The following is a 10,056-nucleotide window of genomic DNA, read 5'->3' as shown; positions in this document are numbered from 1 at the left end:
TCCTCCTTTCTCCCTTCCTCCCTTCCTCCCTTCCTCCTTCCTCCCTTCCTCCTTCCTCCTTCCCCCTTCCCTTCCTCCCCTCCTCCTTCCTCCTTTCCTCCTTTCCTCCCTTCCTCCCTTCCTTCTGTTCTTTCTCTATCTCACTTCTTTTTCTTTCTCACTTTGTATTTATAAAATATTTCAAACATACAGAAAAGCATAGAAAATACCCATTTGCTCTTTGCCCATCCCCTAGATTTAACTACTGTTAACATTTTACTATATTTGCTTCATATATATATATTTTTTGGTACCAGCATTTTCTGAAGTAAATAATATTCATCATGATATTTCCTCTTTAAAATCTTGGAGGCAGGGCACCTGGGTGGCTCAGTCGTTGAGCATCTGCCTTCGGCTCAGGTCATGATCCCAGGGTCCTGGGATCGAGTCCCACATCGGGCTCCCTGCTCGGCAGGAAGTCGGCCTGCTTCTCGCTCTCCCACTCCCCCTGCTTGTGTTCCTGCTCTCGCTATCTCTCTCTCTGTCAAATAAATAAATAAAATCTTAAAAAAAAAAATCTTGAAGGCAGAGAGTTTTGTCTCTTCTATTCATTGCTTTATTATTCACTGCCTGGAAGTTGGTAGGCCTTCAGTAAATAGCTGTTGAATGAATGGATCTCATTTAATTAATCCTCATGCAAGTAGATATTATTATCATCCCCATTTCTGGAAGAGGAAACAGGCACAGAGAGGTAAAGTAACGCGTCCAAGGCCACAGAGCTAGGAGACGGTGAGAGGGGGACTTGAGCTCAGGCAGGCTGAGTCCAGAGCCCAGGCATTTCCTGCACTAGAGCTCTTGAGGGGGCTTCCTCTACTGGGATGTTCCTTCGTCCTCTCTGTCCACCTGTCCCATCCAACCACCTTCCACAGAGGAGACCCAGAGGAGGGAGAGGGGTGCACAGACCAGCCAGAAGCAGGTCACCCCCATCCAGGCACCTGGGTGGTCTCCATAAAAGCTGGGGCCCTCTCTCTTGCCCAGGGGTGGAGACAGAATGCTCCTTCCCAGATGAGTGACCTTTGGGGTTTGTTATGAGTAGAGATTCTTTCTGGGGAACGTGATGGCTGATCCTGGGAGCCTGGGTCCCCAGACTTAACCCACAGGAATGTGGGGCGGAATCTCCAGGCCTCTGCCCTACAGGCCAGCTCTCTGGGCCACCTTGGGCCAGCCAGAGGAGGGCGGTTCCAGGCAGTTCTCCCGGTCGCTGGGCCTTCTGGGGAGGTGGATTGGGACCCTGTATCCCTAGGCTGGGAGGCCGCTCCTCAGGGTAAAAAGAGGTCCAGGCTTCAAAATCTAAGAAAACTGGAGTTGGCCTCTTCTTAGTCATGTGACACTGGACAGGTGCCCAGCCTGGCAAAGCCTCGGTTTTCACATCTATCAAATGGGGCTAATTATTATCCCAACTCACAGCAGGTCTGGGACTAGGATGAGGCAAGCTGGGTGCCTAGGACACGACATTTAAGGAGGTGCAGGCTTGAGGCAGGAGAGACTCCATGTCCCTTAAATTATGTGCCCTTGTCATCTCGCTGCCAACCCTAGGCCCAGCCCTTCCTCCCAGGGTTGTCGTGGGACAGCAATGAGCTCTTCTGTGCAGAGCACATGAGCACCGTACCTAGCACACGCCTCGGGCTCACTCTGGGAAAAGCTGCTGCTTGTGTGTTATTCTTACTGACCGTTCCCCAGAAGGAGGCTGGGCCCTTTCCAGCCACCGCCCTGTGTCCCGGCTCTCTCGGCGGCCTGCACCTTCATCCACCTGTGCGTACGGCACCGTTTTCATGATTTACCCATTTACCCCCCCTTCTCTCGGTATTGAATCTCTGCAAATTTCCTGACTTATGGCCCTGCTCCACGGTGACTGCTAATATGTACCATGTGCTTCGCACATGCGGGGCCCCGTGCTAAGCATGTATACGGCCCCTCTCTCCTAATCTTTACTGGGACCCAGTGAGTGAGGCAGGAACTACGATACGCCCATTTTGCAAACGAAGGAGCCAAGGCACTGGGACGCGGAGTAACTTGTCCTGGGATGGACTGTGACGGAGGGCCAGAGCTCAGGGTAGGCCAGCGTGGTCTAACCACACGGCCTGCACGATGCAGCCCGGACATGGCTCCTTTCGCTTTTCACCAGCCTGTGCCCCACGAGGTGCAGATGCATGACTCAAGCCAGGGGCCCCCATGCCCGTTGGGGGAGACCGACCTCCCCGAGCTAAGTCAGGCGCCAGGCACCTGGGGACAGGGGGATGGCCCAGATGCCCTCTGAGCTTTTCCAGGCCACAGCGGGCGGTTTCCGAGTTCTTCCCAGACCAGACGGTGGCTTCTGCTTTCAGGCTGCAGTGGTGATGACACTGAGCTCATAGTTACAGAGCATCGGCCCTGAGCCAGCGCTGTGCTCCATGCCCCACATCCAAGACCCCGATCAATCCTCACAACATCCCTCTCATTCATGACTGTCTATGTTATGAATGAGGGAGACCTCCGGGCACCTGGCCAGGTCCGAGAGCTGAACTCCCATGTGGCTGAATGCCAGGTGGGCTGGGGGGTGAAGGCTTGGCTGCTGAGAGCCTTGCGGGCACCTGCCCCTGGTCACACCTTCTGGGCCTCCTCCTACTGCTGGCAGCCACTGTGGGCAAAGTGGGGTTAAGCCCTAGAGTAGGTCATCGCTGGGGCTAGGACTGAGGCTGGGCTGGGGAAGAAGGCACGTTTCTGGGCTGCAAGGACTCCAAATCTGGCCACTCCATGCCCAGGCCCTGGGCCCCAAAGGCACACACACATTGCTTTGGATGAAGTAGAACACGGGGCAGGTAAGGGTTGATCTGGGGGAGACAGCTCATCGCCAGTAACAATGCTGAGCTTTGTCCTTTGTACCAATTGGTTTCCCCCGCTGCGTCCTAACTCCTTCCTTGGTAATTCATCTTTGATCCTGGCCACCAGAGTGGGCATCCATCTGGTCACATGCAAACTCTGCTCCGGACTGGCCAGTCACACCCCACGGGTCAGTCGGAACCTTTTCCTGGCATTCTGGGCTGTCTGCAGACATCCCTCAGTCCTTTCCCCTGTTGCTCACATCACTCCCACACCCCAGCCCTGCGCACCAGTCTTCGCTAGTCCACAAGCAGCTCGTGCTGCAGAGACTAGTATGACAGTGGTCTGGGCCTGCCTCTTTGCTTCTCCACAGGCGAGTCTCTCTGCCTAGAGTGTCCTCCCTCCCCTAAGATCCTTCTGGATCTTCTCAGGCCGGGCTGGGCACAGCTCTGAACTCCCAGGCCTGAGGGTTGCTGTGCAATTTAATACCACACTGACGATGGGGAGCTTAGTGGTTAAAAATGCAGGCTCTGAACTTCAGTGTGGGTTCAGGCCTGGCTTTGCCACTTACCAGCTGTGGGACCTTGGGCTGGCCTCGCTGAGCCTCTGTTTGCTTCTCCGAATACAGAAAGACTGACACGACCGACTCCATCCGGGTGCTGAGGAGCTGGAAGGGTGTCATGCACGCAGAGCGCTGGGCTCAGGGCCTGCCGCCTTCCAGGCTCAGAAGGATCAGGTGTTTGTCTACTGGTTCCGCAGCCGAGTGGGTGCTGGCCTCCGTGCTGGGTGCAGGGATAGAGCGGTGTGACTGGGCTCATGTGGCCCCTGCTCCCACAAACAGAGACACTGGAGAGGCAGATACTCACCCCTTCATTTCCATTGTGACTACGGTAATTAGGTATATAAACCCCCCACCCCCCACCCCACCCCCCTGACCTCCTAATCCCCCAAACGCTCACCTTGACCTTGAAGCTCCCTGGGGCAGGAACTAAATCAGATTTATCTCTGTAACCTCAGCTCCTCAATCATGGTGTGGACACTCAGCAGATATTTAAGCTGAAAAGATTTCCATGACAAACATGGCACTTGGGGAGTGATTGGGGCTGCCTGCCGTACTTGGCACATATGAGATTATTTCATTCTATCAACATCTCCATGAAGTGTGTACTATTACCGTCACCCCCATTTTACAGATGGGGAAACTGAGGCACAGAAAAGTTGCCCAAACTCTCCAGAGCGATACAGCCAGTGAGGGCCAAGATCAGGATTTGAACCCAGGCAGCCTGGCTCCAGAGTCCACTGGCCATGAGCTTCTCTTAAGTTGATGCCATTTTCCAGGGGTGTCCAGAAAGGGCCTGGTCCCCTGACCCAGCTCAGGAAGCTGGACCAGGAGGACCCAGGGCCAGCCTGAAGACCTCACCCGTGTCTACCACCCCCTGTTCCCTGGGGGGCTCCTCAGTTTTCCACTCCCCAGGTGGGCAGTGAGGAAAACGAGGCCTCAGCTGCAGCCTTTGATGTCCCCTGCCAGGCTGGCACTTTGGGGCCTGGGGGTACCTCATGGGAATCCAGCCCAGCAGCTGGGCAGGCCTCGGGGCCAGTATTTCCGTAAACAGCTCAGTGAGCCAGCCCCACGTGGCCAGTCCGTGGGCTGCTGGCCTCGGGGGCCGAGGTTTGGCTGACCCTGTGAGGTTTCCTCTCACACGGCCACTTCCACCCCCTCTGCCTGGCTGGGTTTCCAGTAATGAAGTGTTTTCTCTGGGGCCGGTGGGGCGGGTGGGGCTGGTGGAGCTGGAGGGATGGGGCATGGGGAGCCTCCCTGTCCCACTTCCTGCACTGGGCTCCTGGAAGCTGGTCCGGATGCCCCTCACTGCAGCCCTGGGCAGCCCGTAGGCCCATCTGGTGTCCCAGGGTGACATTACCTCTGAGGGGGCAGGTCTTGGGATCCTTACAGCAGGGGCTGTGCCAGAGGGAGGCTGTGGCTGGTCGTTTCTGAGGGGTTGTGGGTTAGAGAAACAGCTTCTCCTGGAGACAGATCCAAGCAGCTTGGAGATGGAAGGACGAGTCTCAGCTGCAGCTCCAGCCTCCTCCCCACCCAAAGCCAGCGGCTGCAAACTGGGGGGAAGGACCCGTCGGGATGAGCTACCATCCGCTGAGTGCAGCTATGCCCCAGCCCTTTAAGTCGCATGACAACTCGGCTTGGAAACTGAGGCCCAGAGAGGTGGAGTGACTCGCCCAAAGTCACACAGCGAGTGACAGAGCCAGGACGTGACTGGGTCTCTCCCTTCCTTCTGAATCACTTCTGTCTTTTTGTCTGAATCCCAAACAGTAGAAACTGCGAGGTGCTTCAGGCCATCTTTTAAGAGGCAATATGGCACAGTGGTAGGGCCCCAGGAGCTGCTGGGGGGTCGAGAGGACCCAGAGCCCCAGCTGAAGACCCCTACCCTTTGCTTCCTACCAAACCATTTAAACCGTTTTCCTTGGGCCTGTTTTAAATATTAGAGTTTTGTATGGGAGTTTGTTCTGAACAGGGGTCTGCTGTCTTGAGGAGGGGGCTCGGGGGTGACCAGGAGCTAGGATTGGGGTTCCCCATCCTCTACCTGAGGACCCTGGGGCCCAAACTGATGACTGGCTGGTGACTCACTCCCTTCTTAGCACATCCTTCTGTCCCAGGACTGAGAGCCCTATAGGGGCGGCCCCTAACCAGGGTCCTCCTAACCAATGCCCTCCCCGCCCCCAACACACACAGGGACTGGGAGCAATTCACTCGTGCCTCAGGCCAGGCCAGATGTTCATGTGGGCATTGGTTTTGCTAACCACATGTGACTCAAGGGCTCCCTCAGAGCTGGAAGGCTCCCAAGAGGCCACAGAGGGCCACGCTGTCATGTCACAGTGGGGGAACTGAGGCCCTGAGAGGGCAGGTGACTCCCCTAAGGCCACTCAGGGGTAGAGAGGAGGAAGGAAGGTGGCATTCTGATACCTGACCCAGAGCTTTTCTACATCTCTAGTTGTCCCTGGATGTCCAAGGCCTCTGTCCCTATTCCTACCCCCAGCCACAACTGTCCTCCCCAGCTGACACAGGGCCCTCCCTGTGACCAGGCCTCTCCAGCTTCATCTCAGTCTGCCTCCTGCTTGGCTCTATGGGCTTTATCCAGACTCCGTTGCTCACAGCTCCCCAAATGGCTCTTGCTCTCATGCTACTATCCTCTGTTTTAATTGCCTTTTTGCCTGGGCAACTCCTACTCTTGCTTCAAGACTCAGCTCAGATGTCACCTCCTCAAGTAAGACTTCGAAAACCACCTCTCCTGCCTCCCAGACTGGGTTAGGTCCTCTTCTCTCATTGCTTTCCCACTGACTGTGCTGTAATCACCCCCACTTGTCTCTCTCCTCCCCTCTAACCCGAGAGCTCATTGGGCAGAGACCTTATTTTAATTCTTTATGTACTAGTAGGGCATAAAGAATTCAGTGTTTGTTGAATGAATGCATGGGTAGATGGATATACAGATGGATGGATAGAAGGATGGATGGATGGATGGATGGGTGGATGGATGGATGGATGGATGGATGGATGGGTGGATGGATGGATGGATGGATGGATCAATGGCTGAAGGAATGAATAAACAAACAAATGGATCAATGGATGAACAGATAGTTGGTTTGATGGACAGATGGATGGATGGATTAGGTATGGATATGGGCAGGTAATGGCACCACTGGGACTCAGACAGTGAGAGGTAAGTCCCCGAAGACTAGATATCCCCGCTGATGGAAGGGCTCTTTGATGGGGAGGGAATAACCTAACCCATTATCTGCCTCCTCCAAGAGATGTCTGGCCAAGAGCAGAGCTAGCTCTGCCCTGACACCCAGTCCCTCATGAGCAACAACTGGTTCCAACTCAATGGGGTCTCCTGAACTCTGGTAATTAGTCGGCATCAATGAGTTTATAGGAACCACCTGGGCCTCCTGACATTCTGGAACTCTGTATTCCTGAGGGCCCTCCCTCCATGCTTCCCTCTGGATCAGAGCTGTCACTCCATGCTTTGGGGCATAGAAACAGATTCCTAGAGCCAAGAGGCCCTAAAAAATGTGGAGTTTGCCCCTCTCCCATTTAACAGACGAGGAAGCTGAGGCCGAGCAAGGCCAAGGAACTGTCCCAGGAATGTACAGCTATAGAGCTCGGCTTAGAGCTTTGGTCCCCCAGTTCATTCATTCATTCATGCATGCATGCGCCAAAGACATATCTGGCACCTAATGCGTGCGAGGTTCGGCGCCATCTCCTTGCCATACTAAGTCTGTAAATAAAGCCTTGTGCCCATTTCCAAAGCCCTCCCCACGTCCCAGCATGGCTTCCTCCCAGCTCCCCAGCTCCCCAGCAGGCTTATCGATGCTTCACCAGCTGCACTCTTGGCGCAGCCCCTGGGCCAGCCCCCTCACTCAGCCAGTGAGGACCAGTTTGTTGCCAGGCCCCCCGGGTCACAGTGCCATGTGAAGCCATGTGCAGAGGTGATCACATGCGTGTGCTGAGAGCTCCACATTCCAGCCCCCCTTTGGGGGAGGACCGCGTTGGTCCCTGCACGCAGAACCTGGCCAGCGCAGACTGAAGCCAAGTGTTAAAACTGTCCAAGCTCCACAGCTGTCCTAGGGGTGGGAGAAGGAACTCAGCGTGGCACCTGGGATCTCAGGGTCAGGAGCAGACCTCTAAACTCCTGCCCAGACTGGGGAACGTGTGGGAGAAGGGGCCAGGGAGAGGCGCCGGGGGGCTGGGTATTTGCAGACCGCGGCCACAGGCAGCCCGCAGGAACTCTATGAGCTTCTCCCAACATGGCCGTGAGCAAGGACAGTGTGGGGGCGGCCAGTCTTGGAGAGATGCAGCTTCATGTTCCGGGGCAGGAGCCCAGACCTGGGCAAGCCGTGGTCATCTGCTAGGCCCATCGTGTGGACCTTCCTGATGGAGGTGACCCCGCCGAGGACATGGAACAGCTCGGTATCTGAGGGCCCAACTAAGGTCCAGCTGTACAGAACAGAAAAACTTCTGGGAACAGATCAACGCACTAGAGAACCAAAGAAGAATGTGGAAGAACAACAGAACGCAAAGCTGCTCCTAGGATAAAATTAATATGACACAGACTAGGCCAATGAAGCAGGAGCATCACCTCTGGTCTGAGGCCGTGAAGGCCCAGTGTGCCTTCTCCACCCCTCTTCTCCAAGGTGACCTTGGGTGATTCCCAAACTGAAACACGCATACCGAACACCGGCGGGCCTCATTAAAATGCGGATTCTGCTTCTGGGGGGGGCCTGGGATTCCACATTTCACTCGAGCCCCTGGAGGATGCCGACACCCCAGCACACGTGGGGAGGAAGAGCCAGAGGCTCAGCTCCAAGTCGGGGAAGACCTGCCTGACTCCACTGGACTCTCCGGGAGCAAAGATTAACCTTCCGTTGGGTCAAGCCACGAGATTTGGGGATTTGTGACCTCAGCATAGCCTAATGTGCCCCGATTAACATATTTAGCCAGGCAACCAATATTCACCGAGTTGTTAATCGAGGTACATCAGGCCATGCTGAGGTCGCAAATCCCCATTTGTGTCCCAAGTCCCCAATCTCAGTGGCTCTATGTTGCTGCCATGAACTCATTTGTGCCCCGGGCACCTGCCTCCTCAGGAGGCACTCACTCTTCGGGTGGTGCAGTGCACGAGGTGGGGGGCACCAGAGAGGGACAGCCCCTTCAACGCTGCTCCCTCGGGGCATCGAGGAGCACCTCCTAATCCCAGCACTGTCAGTCATGGTGGCGCCGGGATTTGAAGCCAGGATCTTTGGACTTATGAGCCCGTGCTTCCTTCCAGTAACACAAAGAGCCGCCAGGCTCGTTCTGGGGTCCTGTTTGGGGGAGCTACAGCAGCCCCCAAGAGACTCATGGGTTCCCTGGACTGTCACATCCCTCTAGCACCGAACTGGGCAGTTTTGGGGGGCCTGCCCCACGTGTAAGCAGTCAGCAAAGTGGCGGTTCCCGCCACAGTCTTTCAGCACTCGGAACTGTGTATGCACGGCCCATCTCTGACACTCCCATCCCCAGAGCTGGCCAGGCCCCAGGGCCTCCCACTGTCCGCTCGCTGCCCTCCTCAGTTATGAGAAAGGACCAGTTCCGAGCGCACAGCCACACTGTGACTCAGAGAGGCCCCTGGGGGCAGGGGTGGGGGGAAGGGTGGTGGCCGCAACACTTCCACTCATCTCTTGTCGCCTCCCTGGCCCGCGCTGGCCCGTGACCTCTTCACCGCCCCCCCGGGAGCCCATGGCAGCCTCACCTCCCGGCTGTCGGTGGCGGCTGTCCCCTCCGATGCTGCCCTGGGCAGTGTGTCTCTGGCCAGTTCCCCCCACACCGAAATGCTCCTGTCTTCCTTCTTGCCTCAGACGGAGGAGTGGTTCCAAGAAAAACTGATCAGTGGTGATAGAGGTCAGAAGAGTGAGTACCTGGAAGGGGCATGAGGAAACTTCTGGAAATGTATCTTGCTCTGGGTGGTGGTGACATGGGTGTGCACGTATGTGAAGAGTTACCGAGATGTACACTTCACACTAACACATTCCCCTCGATCTAAAAAAATATGTGCCACCGAGAGCTCTGCAAGCAGTCGTCACAAGAAATAACAATCAAAACCACAACATAAGGTTGTGGAGCCCAGTGGACCTGCACTGAAAACCTGGCTCTATTTTCTAGCTGTGCAACCTTAGGCGAGTTACTTAACCTCTCTGAACCTCCCCTCTCTTATTGAGGCGTAGACTGTGAAGATTAGAAACACCACTTTTTATAAAAAATACTTAGCACAGGGCTGGCTTCCTCTGCGTGCCCTTTATGTAATCACTTTCTTTTCTTTTTTTTTTTTTTTAAAGATTTTATTTATTTATTTGAGAGAGCGCATGAAGGGGGGAGGGTCAGAGGGAGAAGCAGACTCCTCGCTGAGCAGGGAGCCCGATGCGGGACTCGATCCCGGGACTCCAGGATCATGACCTGAGCCGAAGGCAGTCGCTTAACCAACTGAGCCACCCAGGCGCCCTATGTAATCACTTTCGTTGTTCTTAAGACCAGTGGTCCTAGCAAGGACGGGGCCTGGGAGTGGTCTTCCCTGAGCACAGGCAATAAGAGGGGCACGTGGTCCGTAGAGAATTTAAAGATAAAATGCAACTGATGAGAAGTCAGTATATAAATATAAACCATGTCAGGATGGA

The 10,056-nt window shown here is 55.3% G+C and overlaps 1 long non-coding RNA gene across 4 annotated transcripts in view; it reads right to left on the bottom strand.

The window, feature by feature from the left end:
* The window catches only part of LOC145723788 (uncharacterized), a 48,344-nt gene that overhangs the window by 5,506 nt on the left and 32,782 nt on the right, over positions 1 to 10,056 (bottom strand). The window contains exons 1-3 of one of the 4 annotated variants that reach the window (XR_014149064.1): positions 4,758 to 9,710; positions 3,798 to 3,894; positions 3,410 to 3,706 (exon numbers count right to left, since the gene is read on the bottom strand). This is a non-coding gene — a long non-coding RNA (uncharacterized LOC145723788). Of the gene's footprint in view, positions 1 to 3,409; positions 3,707 to 3,797; positions 3,895 to 4,757; positions 9,711 to 10,056 lie in introns of those variants that run through there. The other 3 variants (XR_014149062.1, XR_014149063.1, XR_014149065.1) reach the window with 3 other exon arrangements.

Source organism: Leptonychotes weddellii, chromosome 10 (assembly GCF_054177405.1).
Source record: "Leptonychotes weddellii isolate Sample4059 chromosome 10, ASM5417740v2, whole genome shotgun sequence".
NCBI classification, from domain to species: Eukaryota; Metazoa; Chordata; class Mammalia; order Carnivora; family Phocidae; genus Leptonychotes; species Leptonychotes weddellii.
Note: the sequence above shows the minus strand (reverse complement) of the source record. Positions and strands in the feature narration are given on the sequence as shown.